The sequence below is a fragment of the Podarcis filfolensis genome, assembly GCF_964270895.1.
Source record: "Podarcis filfolensis genome assembly, chromosome: 2".
NCBI classification, from domain to species: domain Eukaryota; kingdom Metazoa; phylum Chordata; class Lepidosauria; order Squamata; family Lacertidae; genus Podarcis; species Podarcis filfolensis.
This window is the reverse complement of record NC_139605.1, coordinates 84336851-84354741: the sequence shown is the minus strand read 5'-3', so window position 1 is coordinate 84354741 and position 17891 is coordinate 84336851. Positions and strand designations below refer to the sequence as shown.

The window sequence follows — 17891 nt, the reverse complement described above, 5'->3', positions numbered from 1 at the left end:
AAAGTAAAACTCAAGCAAATTATCTTACTGACAGGAGCTCATCTTTTAACACTTCAATTTTGGCTTTTTAGTTTAGGAAAATATTTAACTGGAGGGCATCCTTATGGGTGTTTTAAAAACTTTGTGTGGCATGTAGAACAGAGTGGAAACTTTATGCACTCCCCTCACACAATACATTTTTATTGATTGATTGAATTTATATTCCTACTCTTCTTTGCCATCTATATGGTAGGATGCTCATATCTCTGTTATTTCCAAACCTGGTAAAGACCAAGCCAGCTGGGCAAATTATAAGCTAATTCTGTAATTAATGTAGATACCAAGGTACTAACAATATTTCTTGCCTGTAATAGTAATTCAGTCTGCAATATTGACATTAGAACACCAAAATCAGTTGGACCTTTTCCCCCAAGGCTGCTTTAAGCAATAAAAGAATCAACACAGCTGCATTTTCTTTTCTCTTGATGCTAAAAAAAGTATCTGAAATATATATATATATTTCTGAAGGCAATTTATTTTTGGTACACTGAAAAATGGATTTCTTCACAAATTTACGGATTGGATTAGAATTTAATGTCAATCTTTAAAATTTCTTAATCCCCCCCAAAGAAACGGATATTATTGCATGTTTTTACTGCATGTAGAAATGTAATAATAATAATAATAATAATAATAATAATAATAATAATAATAATAATAATAACTACTGCTTTATTTTTTAGTTTTTCAGGCAAAACTAGATTTATTATTTTCCTAAACATATCTTTTGTAAAACAAAATATATTGACATAGTATTTCATTTAGTTAGGATCCTTATTATATTTCAAAATTACTGTCATAGCCTTAATTCGTAATTCAGGTAATTTACAGTTTTGAGAGTCCCGTGGACTGCAAGAAGATCAAACCTATCCATTCTTAAGGAAATCAGCCCTGAGTGCTCACTGGAAGGACAGATCGTGAAGCTGAGGGTCCAATACTTTGGCCACCTCATGAGAAGAGAAGACTCCCTAGAAAAGACCCTGGTGTTGGGAAAGATGGAGGGCGCAAGGAGAAGGGGACGACAAAGGACGAGATGGTTGGACAGTGTTCTCGAAGCTACCAGCATGAGTTTGACCAAACTGCGGGAGGCAGTGGAAGACAGGAGTGCCTGGCGTGCTCTGGTCCATGGGGTCACGAAGAGTCAGACATGACTAAACGACTAAACAACAAACTGTTTTGCAGTATCTGCTTCACACACACTTGTAAAGGTATTATCACTTGACATTCCATTCATTTTTGGAGCCTTGTTTTACTTCTGTTCTGTTTACTGTGAATAATTGGCATTGAATAATGGGCAATGTGTGGCATTAAAAAGTGAGGATAGCAACACATTATCACCCATGCAACCTGCTAGCAATTACTAGCTGGGATGATGGGAGCTGATGTCTGAGAATATCTGGATTAGCCTGTTCAATTTTTGCCTTGTCCAGGGGTGCTAACCTTAATAAAATATTGGGGGGGGGGGTTAAGCCCTGCCCTGCATAACTGATCACAAGATACGGCATATGAACCCCATTTGAATGGTAATATCTATCAACTTGGGGGGCAGCCTCCTCAAATATTTTACTTGGGGGGCGGCTCCTATGGCATGTTCCACCTAAGCTTGGAATATTTGGTTTTCCTCAGTACTGTTGGATTCAAATCTCTCAGTGCTTCCATTCTACTTACTACAAATAGTTTTGGAGGCACTGCCTTGATCCCTTCTGCTTAGTTTACCTCACTAGATCACTTAGAACGTCTAATGGCTTGCATTTGTAAGCATGCGCTCTTCATTTTGTACTGCATATGAAATGATGTTACGTCCATTTCTTTGAAATCTCCCACCAGCTGGAAGGTGAAGTTCTGGAGCAGAACGGCAAAGAACAGGAACAGTTCCATCCGAGCCAGGGCTTCCCCTGGGCATGCCCGTTTTCCTGGCAGAGAGAAAGAAGGCAGAGCCAATCAATAACCAAAGACCAAGATAGTGCACAGCAAACACAGCAAATGCTGGCATTTAAGAGTTTTTTTAAAAAAACAAAACAAAACAAAGCAAGCATAACAAGGGCAGCAATAGGGCCAATTCTCAGTTGGTGTTTACGGCTCTCTGTTTGCACACTGTTATGTACATGAAAGGTCAAGGTGGTTCAGCAAGTGGGTTTTTGAACTGTTGGTCTCCAGTTTGTCTTGCTTCTCTGACTCGTGGGTGGCATTTCATTGTAGACATGTTATGTAGCATCAAAGTACAGCAGGCTTGGAAGACCTGCTTGATGCTAATCTGGAATAGGCATGTGTCAGGGAACTGCCATCGGAGCCAGAGGGAGAGTGAGGGCTCCAGAGGGATTCCGGAGAGCATCCCGGGAGGGAGAGAAGCAGCCCGTCTTCTGGGGAAGGAAATCAGCGTAGCACCAGTGGAGAAGGGGGGCAGATGGGGGAATCGGCGAGGTGGCTCCATGACTCCTCGCCGGAGACCAGCGGGGAGAGCACGGGTCCTCCGCTGCCCACACCCTCCCTGCGCAGAAGGCTTCCGCGCAGGGAGAGTAGGTGGCGACTAGGCGTCAAAGAGCTTCTTTGCTGGAAGAAATTCAAGAAACGCCCACTGACGGATTCTGCCAGCGATTGAGACAGCCACGGGTTTGTGGCTGTCCGGACAGAAAGAGTTCACCAAGGTAACCCAGCCAGGTGTGGCGCCGATTTACGCACGAGCAACCCCTAGAACCATTACAGCAATCCGTCAGTCACTGACGTTGCTTGTGCGCAGCCCCGGAGAGGCAGCACGATGAGCCAAACAGGGACAGCTGGAGAGACGGAGCAACCAGCTGCAGTGCGGAGTCTGGTCGAGAGGAACCGAGACTTGGAGCAGCATGTAGCTATCCTGACGGCGCGGCTGGACGAAAGACGGACTCATGATGCACAGGTCAGATCCACCCCCATCGCAAGGAAGGTACCGGGGCTGGTTCACAAGTTTGGTGGGAAGCCCCAAGACTACAATGCTTTCCGAACGGAAGTACAGTACGCTTTGGAACTGCAGAAAGATGACTTTGCTGATGACAGGGAGAGGGTGGCTTACATTGTGGGGCATCTGCAGGATGGGGCGCGCGAATGGATCAGGCCCCTAATGGCGACGCAAAATGATGCCTTGAAGGACCTTAAGAAATTCTTCCAGGCAATGGATGCGATGTACTCCAGTGAGGTGGAGCAAAGTGTGACTCGGCGGGAACTGATGGGGTGCAAGCAGGGGAGCCAGTCTGTCAGAGACTACTGGTCGCGTTTTGCGATGTTAGTCCACCAGCTCAGGTGGGATCTGGACTCTGAAGCGATACAAATGTTGTTTGAGGAGGGTCTGTCCCCTGCAGTGAAAGACGAGTTATCCCGCGCTCCCCGACCACGGTCGCTGGATGAGCTCACAAAGGCTGTGCTTGCGATTGGCGTACGCGGGCTCAGGAGAAGCGGGAAATGAGAGGGAACGTTTCCATGACTACCGCATTCCTGAGATACCGAGACAGCCTTCCCAGGTGGCGGAGCCAATGGAAATTGATGGCGCGCGTGAGAGAGAGGTTTCAAACTCCAGTGAAGGTCGTAAAATGGAGGGAAAGGAGCGGAAAACTACCAAGAAGTGTTTCCTCTGTCAACGACCAGGACATTTTGCTAAGGTCTGCACCCAAAGAAAAGCCTAGCAAGGGATGGTGGGGGCTGCTGGCTGCGACGAGAAGAGGGAGGAAGGGCAGACGCAGGGAAACGACAACACCTGGCTGCCAACCAGCAGGGGCAGCAGCCAGGCCAGCAACCAATAGAAGTGCCCCAGCCTGACCCTCCTAAGGCAGCTATAGCCATAGAAGTGGTGCTAGAACTCCCGAATGGGCACCCCATCAAAGTTAAGGGACTGCTGGTGACAACCAGAATCCGAGACCAGGGAGAAGAGTTGGTGGAAGGTGTGGCGCCGATTTACGCACGAGCAACCCCTAGAACCATTACAGCATGTTTTAAAAGCTAATTAAGCCAGACCAACATTCTTTTTCAGGTAATAGCCTGGAAGTAATGAGTCATTGGGATGCGGGTGGCACTGTGGGTTAAACCACAGAGCCTAGGACTTGCCGATCAGAAGGTCGGCATTTCAAATCCCCGCAATGGGGTGAGCTCCCATTTCTTGGTACCTGCTCCTGCCAACCTAGCAGTTCGAAAGCACATCAAAGTGCAAGTAGATAAATAGGTACCGCTCTGGCGGGAAGGTAAACGACATTTCCATGTGCTGCTCTGGTTCGCGAGAAGCGGCTTAGTCATGCTGGCCACATGACCCAGAAGCTGTACGCCGGCTCCCTTGGCCAATAAAGCGAGATGAGAACCACAACCCCAGAGTTGGCCACGACTGGACCTAATGGTCAGGGGTCCCTTTACCTTTTAATGAGTCATTAGGGCAACAGAAGATCCAAGGAGCTCAGTGTAAGACAGCAAATGTGTGGGACCTCTTCATACAGATAAAGCCAAGAACTTAGACAACATGTGACCTATTTCTGGGGTCTGTGTGTGTGAAATTGCTCTCATTTGAAAAGCAGAACCAAAACAGTTTTATGCAAATCTGTGTGAGTTTGTGTGTAGAAACCCTTGCTCAATGGCTTCACATATGCATATTAGGTCCAAAGCAAATATTAGGTGAACAGGAGAAATATCCTTGCCCACTCCAATTCCAGCATTTATTTATCTCCTAGAATGACCAGATTTCTCCCAGCATCCCACTCCTACTCAAACACCGGCCACCAGCTCCAACCCCACAACACGAGAATCAAGTCACCTGCAGAAAAAGGCATGAAGGCATTTCTTTTCCGGAACTGACCCTTCTCATCCAAGAAATGTCCAGGGTTAAACTTTTCTGGAGTCTCCCACTGGAGAGGGTCATAGTGCACAGTTGTGAGCATTGGAACCACAGTGGTGGACTTCAAGGAGAAGATAGACGTTGCATTATTTGTTTTGGTTTCACAGTCATATAAGAAAGGACATTCTTTTCAGAAAGACAGTGATTGCTGAAGCAGTCTGTCTCACATAACTGCACAGCATTCTGAAAAATCACCAGAAATGGAGTAGATGGGGGGAACTTACTACGACTTGTCTCCACACTGCCTGGAACTATGGCAGATCAAGGCCCTTCATGTGATGCTAAATCCCTCCCTTTTCCTCCCCATAGTAAACTGATCATTCCATGCGTGAATCACACCTGTGGGATGATGTAGCCCCGGAACTCTGTACGACACGTCGTTGCACGTGGGAAGCCCTCAAGGCTCCCTTTTTCAAATCGTTGAGTCTCATGGATAACGGCATTTGTGAAGGGCATCCTCACCCAATCGTCCATGCCAGGGATGCGGTTGGCACCTACCACCTCATCAATCTCCTGTTGAACTTTCGCTACAATGGAAAGCATTCAGAAAATGTACTTCCGGAACTCTGGAGCTGCTTTTCAGCTGACACAGCAATTTCTCTTCCAAAATGCAGGGAGCATCATCTGAATATCTGTGAATTAGTCATATGATTTATGCTGTATTTGTGATTTTCTACTATGTTCTATCATGCCATTATTATTAATTGTTTGTAAGTCACTTTGGGATTCATCTGAGTGGAAAGCTGCATGAAAATATAAAAAATTGTATGTCAAATCATCTTTCTCTTCTTAGAAACTAAGGCTAAAGTTAACCCTCATTCAAACCTCCTTGTCTGACATCTTTAGAGGTGTAGAAATACTTTTTTTGTTCTGCAATGATCTTTATGAGTAAGTCTTACTGCCTCTGAACAGCTTTGCTGTTTTTTATGATGCAACTTCCAATTGTTCATTGATATTTTCTTTACTTGTTTTTTTTTACCATATCACTATTACTATATTAGTGAAATAGTCCATATTTTGCTGTTTCGTTGAATTTACTGCAAGTGACCTTTGAAAGATTTTGTGTTGGATAGCAGAGCAAATCTGATCTTTTGGCCATTTAAGTACCTTGAATGTGTGGAAATTTAGCCATCAAAAGGAGGCTGAAGACTAAGGCAGTGCTTGAGTTTGTTGACCCAGCAATAAAGAGTCCAAACACGCACTGGACAAGCTCTTCGGTGCTGTAGATATTCTCAGGATTGGTTTGTTTCTGTAAACAAGGCAGAAGGGAAAGGAGGGTGGAGAAATTGAAACATCTCATCCTATTCCACACAATAACCTTGGTGGTCTGGTCTGTCATGACCTTGTCTTCTCAAGGCTATAAATGGAATGAACTGTGTTAAATTCAAACACAAGATGTACATTGCTTATTGCAATATAAAGATATTGTTGAATATAAAGACATCATTGAGAACCAGTGGGGGGGGGAGAGAATTTCAGGCCACAATCTCATGTATGATTTCATTTTGGTCAACTGTGTTTCTCCTGCCTGGGTTGATGTCTAAATAAACTGGAGGAAAGATGTTTCCATCTGAGATTAGTTTGGAGATGGACTTTAGCAGCCACCAAAGCCAAGAGAGGGACAGTGGTTCAGAATGAGGGAGTGCAACAACAATGAGGGACAGTTTCAAATTAACTACAAATGAGGGGCATCTCAGAAATGTAGGGAAAGAAAGTTGTGGATCTCCCTACCTTCTCTGACCTGATAAGGAAGCAATCAATATAGTCACGGAGATTCTGAGGATCCAGTGTCCTCCTGTGGGACTCCACCCTCTCACGAATGAAGGCCTTCATTTTTTCACAGTCTGCTAATATCTTCCTGTGCTGTCCAGGTAGGTAAGCCATGATTCCTGGGACTAAATTATAAATCTGGAACAGAAGCAATGGGGAAATGAGGAGATGAGATAAAAAGGCAATCATAAATGAGATAAATGAGAAATGAGATAAACTGTATTTGCCTCTCTCGTTCAGAGGTTATTAAATTAATGTGGCTTTTGGAACTTCTCTGCTACTGCTGCTGTTGCTGCTTCTACTGCTGCTACTACTAGTAGTAGTCATGTCCAACAAGCACATACAGAGACTTTTCAAGTTTCAGCTTCCTGCTGTGAGAGCTCTGCCACTCTTGTATCCAGAAATGAGTCATCAGGTCACTTATCTCACTCCAATGGAAAAATAGGAGCCTTCTCTGATGCTTTTGTCAGAGTGCAACGTTTTTGCTTAAGGTTACGGCATTCAAACACGGCATTTTATGTAAACTTACAACTTTAACAAAAATGTGATGATATTTTTGGCATTATTTGCATAAAGACAGGCCACTGGGGTGAAGAACTGATTTGGATTGCAGTTTCTTATGTAGGAGAAAGACCTGTAACAGGTCACACTGAGATGAATTGAACCACATTTTACATCCCTACTGGTGACATAAGTAAATTTGAGGAAGCATGCCTGTTTGAGAACAGAAATAGTTATCAGCAGAAACACAGAGGTGGAAGAAAGACCCCCAGGTTCAGCATGCAGAAGGAACGACATGCCTGCATTGATAAAGTACGGTGGTAGCCCATGAAGTCCTGCACAATACGAAGGTTCTCCAGCAGCACCGGATCTTTGTAGTCAAACCGATTCCCAAAGACAACTGAAGAGAGGACATTTGAAACAGCACATGTGAAGCTTCTTCTTGGGTCAAAGGCCTGCCCTGCAAGAAAAACAAGACACAGTGAGTGGGGCCTGGCAAGTTGGTAGTAGTAGTAGTAATAATAATAAAAATAATAATAAAAATAATAAATACCCCTTCCATCTGACTGGGTTGTTCCAGCCACTCTGGGGCGATGCTTTTGCCTTTATGGCAAAACTGATATATTTTCTTTTTGATATCTCCCTGTAATTTAAGGGACACGGGTGGCGCTGTGGTCTAAACCACAGAGCCTAGGGCTTCCTGATCAGAAGGTTGGCGGTTCGAATCCCAGCAATGGGGTGAGCTCCCGTTGCTCGGTGTGACATTAACATATGAGAGTGCTGGAGGTGAAATAGTGAAACAGGTTACCTAATCAGAACCCAGGGGGGTGGAGTCAGAGGAACTATAAAATCAGCTCCGGGAGGGGCGAAGGGGGAGTTCGATGGGAGTTGGGTGTTTGGTTGGAGTGGGAGTGAATTGGGATAGAGTCTGTGCATAGGTTGAGTTAGTGCAGCGAAAAAAGCTGAGTCAGGAACAGTTAAGAGCTAGAAAGACAGGTAAAAATGTGAGAGGTGGTTTAGTGAGTGAGAGCAGGTAGCGGAAGTTATAGGTCTGGATAGGGACCCCATGATTGTAATTGACTGAGACCATTTATGAAACCACACACTTGTTAAACTCCAGTAAATAAATAGAAGTTTATGTTCCAATTTAACCCTGACTGGACTCAGTATTTTACCAGGTAGGGCCTGGGTGGTGGCAGCGAGAAATAAAGTGGTGGCACAGGGATCAATAGATGGTGAAACGTCCAGGGACCCTGTGTGATCGCCACACTCGGTCCCTGTTCCTGCCAACCTAGCAGTTCGAAAGCATGTCAAAGTGCAAGTAGATAAATAGGTACTGCTCCAGCGGGAAGGTAAACGGCATTTCCATGCCCTGCTCTGGTTCACCAGAAGTAGCTTAGTCATGCTGGACACATGACCTGGAAGCTGTACGCCAGCTCCCTTGGCCAATAAAGTGAGGTGAGCACTGCAACCCCAAAGTCATCCACAACTGGACCTAATGGCCAGGGGTCCCTTTACCTTTATCTAAATTCCTTGTACATGACACCTTCTGATATTTATTATATTTAGTAATACAGAAGTACAGTTGAAGTGTGAGGATCACAGAATCATAGAAATGGGGAGCTGAGGGTCATCTAGTTCAAGCCCCTGCAATGCAGGAATCCCACTCACAGCTGTCCCTGCTTGGGCTTGAACCACCAACCTATGTGCATATATGTGAAATCTAATGTTTAAGTATTAAATGTATTAAATGTTTTGTGATTTATTCTAATATAGTAATGGAATAAAGTTTATTTAAAAAAAGAAATAGATAGGTAAATAGATAAATATTTGATATGGTGTTGTGGAAATGGCAGTCTTCTGAAGGAGCGTCTCCACCCCCATCATTCTGCCCGGACGCTGAGGTCCAGCGCCGAGGGCCTTCTGGCGGTTCCCTCATTGTGAGAAGCAAAGCTACAGGGAACCAGGCAGAGGGCCTTCTCGGTAGTGGCGCCCGCCCTGTGGAACACCCTTCCAGCAGATGTCAAAGCGATGAACAACTACCTGACATTCAGAAGACATCTTAAGGCAGCCCTGTTCAGGGAAGTTTTTAAAGTGTGATTTTTACTGTATTTTTGGTTTTTATGGAAGCCGCCCAGAGTGGCTGGGGAGGCCCAGCCAGATGGGCGGGGTATAAATAATAAATTATTATTATTATTATTATTATTATTATTACTTCTGGCCTGGTAATAAATTGGGTTTCCCCATCTCACTTCTGACCCTCCCTTTGCAATAGCAAGATCTTTTGTTTTGTTTTTATTATAAAGGGAGAAAACAGCAGGGTGAGAAAGACTGGTTGCAAACTATTTTGAGTACTGGTCTAGTTAGAAATCTGGATCAACACACAATGGTTGCATTTTGCAAGTGAGTGGTTTGCATTTCATATATGTAACTCCCAATTCAAGTACTTACACCCTGCATCAACATGACAGATGCCGCAAGGGCAGGAGGACAATGGGAGGAGAGAGAAAGAACTACCTTCTTATCTGTCTCAACAACCAAGTAAGCAGGTGACAAAAATTCCCTAGCTTAGTGTGAGGAATATGTGTGGTTGCTCACGAAGGTAACAGCCAGGACTCCCATCTGTCTTTTATGGGTTTTTTATTATTATTAAAGATTTTGTTGATTTACAAAAGTGTGCAATGTCTCTCTCTCGTGTTTTTTCTCCCCATGTAACATTTTTACAAATCACTTTCATTTGTTGAGACATTAGGAAGAAAAGGGGGAAAGAGGTGAAGGGGGGAGAGATGGGTGAGAGTGGGGTCGGGTGGCAATGTTTCTATTTCACTTACTATATGTAGGGTTTGGTGTCAGCATTGCTTGTGCAGGTTCTTTGCTGTTCGCTTGTATTCCTTTGGTGGTGAGAGAGGTTGGGGTTGGCCTAGGGTGTGATTATTCATTTGTGGTTGGCTGTGGTGGTCTTTGTTTTCATGTGTGAGTGGGGTGGGTGGGTGTTTTGGATCAGGTTAGCCATATTGATTTGTATGCTGTTCGTGGATTATTGTTGTTGTCTTGTTGGGCTGTGAATGTGATAAAGGGGAGCCATACCAGGGTGAAGGTGTCTTCTTCTATTTGTCCCCGTGTCAATTTCAGTTTATTGGTTAATTTTTCTAGTAGGGCTGTTTCCCATACTATTTGGGTACCATTGGTCCATGCTTACTCCTGACAGGTCTCTCCAGTGTCTGGTTATGATGCTTCTGGCTGCTGAAAGTAGGTTGGTTATGAGTTCTTTGTGGTGTAAGTGGGCATTATTGTCTTGGAAGATGTTTAGCAACGCCAATTCTGGGGTGATTTCTAATACTTGGTTGGTTATTTTACTTATTTCTCGTACGGTTGTTGTCCAGAATGGTTGGATTTTGGGGCACTCCCACCACATGTGGAGGTATGTGCCTGTGGAGGTGCACCCTCTCCAGCATTTTGGTGAGGTTCCTGGGCATATTAGTGCTAGTTTTCTTGGTGTTAGGTACCACCTGTAGGTGAGTTTCAGAGTGAGTTCTTTTCTTTTCGTTGATATGGATTTAAAGGGGGGTTTAGTCCACATTTTGGTCCATTGAGTGGGGTTAATCTCATAGCTTATGTCATCCTCCCATTGTTTTTTGATTGCGTCTAGGGAATTCGTGGGATTTTGTAGTAGTATTTTGTATATTGCGGATACCATTCCTCTGCCGTGTCCCTGTGTTGTTAAAAGGAGGTTTTCAAAGGTTGTCTGCAGCCTAGTTGCTGCTGATTTTACTGCTGGATTGTGGAGGCGCAGATTGCAGCTATAACAAAGGCGGCATTTTTTCATCTCTGCCAAGCTAAGCAGTTGGCTCCTTACCTCTCTCGCCCTGACCTAGCCACTGTGATCCACGCGACAGTCACCTCCAGACTGGATTATTGTAACTCGCTCTACGTGGGGCTGCCCTTGAGACTGACCCAGAAACTCCAGCGGGTGCAGAATGCTGCAGCGAGACTCCTTACGGGGTCCTCGCTGCGAGATCACATTCACCCGGTGCTATACCAGCTGCACTGGCTCCCGGTGGAGTACAGGATCAGGTTTAAGGTGCTGGTTTTAACCTTTAAAGCCCTATACGGCCTAGGACCCTCGTACCTACGGGACCGCCTCTCCTGGTATGTCCCACAGAGGAATTTACGATCTTCAAACAAAAACATCTTGGAGGTCCCAGGCCACAGAGAGGTTAGACTGGCCTCAACCAGAGCCAGGGCTTTTTCGGCTGTGGCTCCAATCTGGTGGAACGCTCTGCCACAAGAGATTAGGGCCCTGCGGGATTTGACATCTTTCCACAGGGCCTGCAAGACAGAGCTGTTCCGCCAAGCCTTTGGCCAGGGCACAGCCTGACCCCCTCCTTTGGCAATTTTCTCAGAACTCTACCCAGTGGTTGCCTTCAATTTGATTTGAAGTATTTTATTTTTATTTATTTTTAATGAAATGATTTTAAAACGTTTTCTTATTTTATTGTTGTTAGCCGCCCTGAGCCCGGCTTCAGCTGGGGAGGGCGGGATATAAATAAAAATTTATTATTATTATTATTAAGAAGGCATGTAATTGGTGATGTGTTAACCAGGGCATTTGGGTGTCTTCTAGTTTGTCTTGTATTTCTTGTGTTGATAAAGGTTTGTTATTTTTGTAGAAGTCTGTTAGGCGATATAGGCCTTTGGTTTGCCAGGTTTTAATCTGGAGGTTTTGTGCTGCGTGTTGGAATAATGGGTGGTATGCCAGGGGAATTAGTGGGGTTGGGGATAGTTTGCCTATTACTGTTTTCCATGCCTTGAGCATGGTCTGTGTGTACCTGTTAAGTGTTGTGGGAATTTTCCTTAGTTTGTTCGGGAGGAGAGGGTATGCTGTGGTGCAGGTATTTTCAGTTGTGTCCCTCTCTAGGTGTATCCATTGTTTTGTCTCATCTTCTAGTATATATGGGATTATATGGCGCATTTGGTTGGCAGTATAATATCCTTCTATGTTGGGGATTCCCCATCCTCCTTCTGAGGTGGGGAGGTGCAGGTATTTGGGGCTTATTGTTGGGTTTTTGTGTGAGAAGATAAAGGAGTGTAGTTTTCCCTCCCATCTGCGGAGTTGGGTTTGGGGGATCCAGATTGGGAGGGATTGGAATAGGTAGGTTAGTTTTGGGAGGGTTTTATAGGTTTTATTGAGTGCAAAAACTACGTATAGTGCAGAGGTCCAAAATCCATGTCTGCCTCAATCACCAGCAGATTCCGGAAGTGCCTTCTTCCTGTTTGCCCTCCAGCATATAAGCCCGGGAGAACCCCATCTCCGCCTCTTTTCCTTACGTGTAATTCCCTGGTGAAAACTATGCAATGGAAGAGGCACGTCCAACTCCCTGGAAGCGGTGTCGTGGCTCATCTCAGCCTGACTGAGCCTTTGCATCCTCCCCCCCCCTTTCTCTCGTCGTCCTTTTCTCCTAAAGACTCGCTTTCACCAGACTGACGAGGTGCAGCTGCTCAACAAAGGAGGAGGCTGTCTGTACGTTCTTGTCTCTCCCCCCTCCCTTGAAGGCAGACCCCTGACACTTAGCTTTAAAAACAAATTAATCATAGAACCACCACCCCAAAAAAGAATATAAAGCTTGCCCAATATTTAAAGAGAGAATTAAAATCGGAGAGGTCTGAAGTAAGAAGAGACAAATTACAATCACCAACAACAATAACAAAATAAAACCCCACTTCCTGCATTGAAGGATGGCAGAATTTTCTTTGGAAGACGTATGGCTCAAGAGTACCTTGTGTGGCTACCAATTCTTCTACCAGGCAAAGGGCTTCCTCTTGTATCCTCTCAGACATTGTTTTCTTTCCCATCCCAAATTCCCGCAGGGTGGATAATGTGAACCTGCGCACCTCTCTCCATTTTGCCTCATTTCTGTTGACCATTCCTGAAAGGAAACAGGTGGAGAGCTCAATGTACAGAAACCAGCAGGAAGTTTCAATATAAGAGATGGTGCCTTCCTCCTTCAAGCTATATTCCCATTTGTAATTGCAAACAGGGATGGTTCCAGACAACTGGTTTATTCAGCATTCAGCATGATTTGTTTGCGGTTCGCCTGCACTGAGATTATACAACTGGTGCACGTTCATTGCTCTTTGCTTGCACAGCACAGACTTCCCACCAATCAATACTTATCTCACACAGTATAGTGCACTTTCTGTCATAAACTGTGTTTACTGCATACCCTCCAACATTCAACACTAAAAGTCCAGTTGTTTTAAAGTGGGTTTGCTGAGCTCGTAGGCTCAGCAAACCCACTTTAAAACAATCCACTTAATTGCCCCAATCTGGATATAATGTGCCTGTATACTAATAAGTAGCACTGACAATGTAATCAATCAAAGTAAATAATATAACTCGTAACTGAAAGTTCCCCTGTATATTAGGTCACCAAGACTTCATACTGACTAATATAGGGCAGTGCACTAGCCCTGGTGCTGGAGGAGAGAGATCTCTGTGCATTCACATCATGCCACATCTGCCATTAAATCCCTGTTATGGACAGAGGAGCAGGGACTAAAACATCTGCCAGTATTTAGATCTGGTTCTACCCAGGATTGGGGAAGGGAAACTTCCCTGAATAGGAAAAGCAGCTGGTTTGCATAAAGTTCCTTTTCAAACTTTTTCTTTTTCTTTGCCTGAGGCTGTGGGAAATTGGTAACTACCGCTTTTTTTGACATGTTATTAATTCCTAGTGTTGAGAGCCTTGAAACTGGGAATTGCATCTCAAATCAAAATGGAGTTTGATCAGGTGTTATTCATTGTTAGTACAAATCATGCCAAAACCTGGCCATTGCACCAGTATTCATTGAATTACAGTCAAGGTTCAAATCTGGTCAGTAGCATCTCAGTGCAGCAAGAATAAACCTTACACAATAAAAATCAAAGATATCCGATTTCAAATTAAAGGAATCACTCAGTTTATTACTATACAAACATTAATTGTATTATCAAATGATAGGAATTGGAATCATGAAAGTTTCTGGAACTTATATATTAACTAATAAGATATAATATTTCAAAATAAAGCAAGATACATATGATTGAATTTAAGCAAATGGCTATAATGTGCATATAAGATGACAAAGCAATCAATCTAATAATGTAACTCCTAACTCCCTCTAGCCAAGGCTTCCTCAAACTCGGCCCTCCAGATGTTTTGAGACAGACATGCAGTTTCCGTTGCCCAGCTTGCGCAGAGGGGTGAAACGTAAGGAGGGGAGGCGGAGATTTGGGGTGTCTAAGTTCTTATGTTGGGGGAGAAAACGGAAGGGGCCACTCCCGGAATCTGCAAGCGACTAAGACAGACATGAACTTTGGGGTTCTGCACTGTAAATAGTTTGCACCAATAAAACCTGTAAAAGACAGGTCGGAGTCCTGCCTGGTTACTCATGAGCAACCACAACCAGCACCTGACTATATATCTTTATCTATCGTATTGAAATGTGGTATATTTGCTAAACATTTTGCTATGGTATTATGAAGCTGTTACTGTTTTTTTGCTATGTTATCATGAATTTTTTTGTAGTGTTTGAAATGTATTCTTTTTTTCTTGTAAGCCATTTTGAACGTGATTTATTTGTGGAAAAGGGGCATACAAATCAAATGATGAATGGATGAAAAGAGGCAGCTAGCAAAAAGAAGAAGAAAGGGAGATAAAACATTGACAGAACCATAGATCTGTAGAGATGGAATGGACCACGAGGGTCTTCTAGTCCAATCCCCCGCAATGCAAGAACCTTTCGCCCAATGTGGGACTCAAACCCACGACCCTGAGGTTGAGTCTCATTCTCTGCCAACTGAGCTATCAGATCACCATCATCCTGAAAAAAGAAAGAGCAGCAGCCAAGAAAGAAGAGCAGGCTGCATATCAATCAGCAGCATGAGCTGGACTTCCCCACAAAATTTCCCTCTGATAATCTATCTGGAATAGGGGGGAAGGAACAACTTGCGCCAATGCTATATCAGCAGTTCTTCACACAGGTCACTTTTTCACACACTCAAGCACTGCTTTGCCAAAACATCTTGTGCTATCAGTTGGTTTTTTGTTTTTTGTTTGGCTTCATGGCTGTTGCTCTGTTACTCTTTTCACAATGCCAAGGTCTCCATTTGTGGCGATCACACAGGGTCCCCAGATGTTTGACGGTCTATTGATCCCTGTGCCACCACTGTGGTTTCTCAGATAATTTTCTTGTCAGTTTCTTAACCTTAGTTTCTTTACCGGCCTATACCTTCCTAATACCTTCTGACTGATTATCTCAACTGTTTGACTGACTCCACTTAACAGATTCTCTCACTCTCTCACATCAGACTATCCCAACCCCAGACTTATCCTCCCTCTCTCTTCTCTAACTCCAGACAGATTTCTTAACAACTCTAAGTCTAACTCTAACTTCTTCCCTTGGGTTCCTATTGGTTAATCATTTTACACTTAGTTAACCCTTTCCTTATGAAGCCAGTATGATGTCACACACCTAGGAGGGCAAACGCCACACCATTCATCGAACCTAAAGCTACAAACATGTTCACAAAGATTCAAGCAGCTGATACAGAAGACACAAACATGGCATGATGCCATCCATTTTAATCCAGCATGGCTGCTCTACTTGTGTACCTGAAACATGGCATAACTGCTGAGCATAATAGACAGGGAAGTGTGGCAGGGCCTAGGTTAACACAGGTAAGCACAGAAATGCAATCCATCCCTTACCTCAATAGTTGTTCGCTCTGTCTATGAAGGGCATTTCAGGACGCCCACCAAATTCTTCAGCATGATTCACAAAAGCATCTTTCATTGTTTCATATCCACAAATCACAACGATGGGCTTTGGCCCGATCCAGACAGTAAATATGGGGCCATATTTATCAATGAGCTGAAAGTAGAATCAAAGACAAGCAAGCTTCATTGGGCAATGCTTCCTTTGGACAGATACCTCAGGGCAGGGGTGGAGAAACTGTGTTCCCTGGGCCAAACTTGGGCACAACATCTGGATCTTTCTTTCTTTTTTTAGGAAAAAGGTGAGTAAGAGGAGACAAGGCAGCAGTGTGTAACAGTGTCATGGTGTGAAGGAAGTGGAGAGAGAGGTTTTGCTCCCTCTCCCATCACACAAGATCTCTTTCCTGGCCAGTCACCCAGTGATGCTCTATGGTGGGAAATTCAAGAGAAACACAAGGAAATACAGTCATACCTTGGTTTTTGAACAGCTTAATTCTCAAAAGTTTTGGCTCCCAAACACCGCAAACCCGGAAGTGACTGTTTCGGTTTCCGAACTATTTTTGGAAGCTGAATGTCCGATGGGGCTTCTGCAGCTTCTGATTGGCTACAGGAGCTTCCTGCAGCCAATCAGAAGTTGTACTTTGATTTCCGAACGTTTTGGAAGTCGAATGGACTCCTGGAAAGGATTCCATTTGACATCCAAGGTATGACTGTACTTCTTAGACACAGCACAGAGTTTGGAATTCATGACTGCTAGATGTAATGATGGACAGTTTTAACAGCTGATAAGATAGAGACACAGCTGGGACACCAGTTAAAGTTGGTAGTAGGCACTCGGTTCCACCAAGACAGATTTCCTCAAGCTATAATATGGCCATCAACTGTAGCTTTAACCTCCATCAAAATTCATGGCTGCTATTCATCCATCCATTATTTTTTACTTTTTAAATTTCTATAGTGCTCTTATTCTGAGGATTATATTATTATCATCATATTATTATTATTAATATTAATTTAAAAACACAGAAATACATAGCATAATAACAAGCAAAAACAATATCCCCCACCCAAGTTTAAAAGGTATAGATTGCTTAATTAGCCAAAGGCCTGGGTGACAATGAATATTTTTGCCTGGTGTCCCAAGATATGTAATGAAAGCACCAGGTGAGCTTCCTGGGATAGAGCATTGCACAAATGGTGAGCCACCACAGCAAAGGCCCATTCTCATGTTGCCACCCTATGGAGTTCTCACAGAGAAGGCACAAAAGAAGGTCCAGGTTGGTTCATATGGATCCCCATACTCTCTACAGCCTTCTAGCATGGGAAAAGACAAAGAGGATGGGAACTTTCCTATCATAAGCTCCATTTTGTTAACTGAAGGCTTCTCAAAGCAGCAGACTCAAGCAGATATACACAGACCAGACAAGGAAGAAATTAAATTTGTGTCCTCCTCTCTCTGTCCTACTATTCTAGGCAAAATCCTATTGACATTTATGGACAGGGAAACTCACCTTTTTATAGAACTTGTAGAGGGGCAAGACATCTTTCTGCAGGAGATTTCCCAGCAAGAGCCAGGGAGTGGGTCCTGGGGGTAGCTGGCTTTTCTTCTTGTACATTTTGAAGGAGGAGAAGAGTAAAGCGAAGAGCAGGTAGAGAAGGAGCAAAGCCCCTGCCTCAACCACCTCCATCTTTCACTGAGCTCTTCTTTAGGCCGGAAATCCAAGAAAATGCTTAAGAAAGTCAGGAAGGAAGCAATGCCATCAGCTGGAGACCCAGCCAAACCTGTCTCTGAAATATCTCTAACATTCCAACCCTGTTTTTATTCTTTTCCATGTGATTTTTAATTATTAGCAAGAGCTAGTTACTCATTAAAAGAATGTCACTCTGACCTGAACTCAGAGTTAACTCCTTATCTCTTGGAAATGTGAGATGTTGTGCATGGAGGCTGTGCACTGATGCACATTTATTGTGAAGTCAGC

General features: G+C 43.9%; 1 pseudogene across 1 annotated transcript; it reads right to left on the bottom strand.

The window, feature by feature from the left end:
• Nucleotides 1-778: 778 nt before the first annotated feature.
• LOC310755247 (cytochrome P450 2C20-like) lies at nucleotides 779-17693 on the bottom strand (annotated as a pseudogene). Its single transcript, XR_014552329.1, has 9 exons — nucleotides 17424-17693; nucleotides 15907-16069; nucleotides 12934-13083; nucleotides 7456-7616; nucleotides 6617-6793; nucleotides 5993-6134; nucleotides 5225-5412; nucleotides 4805-4946; nucleotides 779-1952 (listed from the first exon to the last, which is right to left on the bottom strand). The product of XR_014552329.1 is annotated as a cytochrome P450 2C20-like (transcript).
• Nucleotides 17694-17891: the final 198 nt, after the last annotated feature.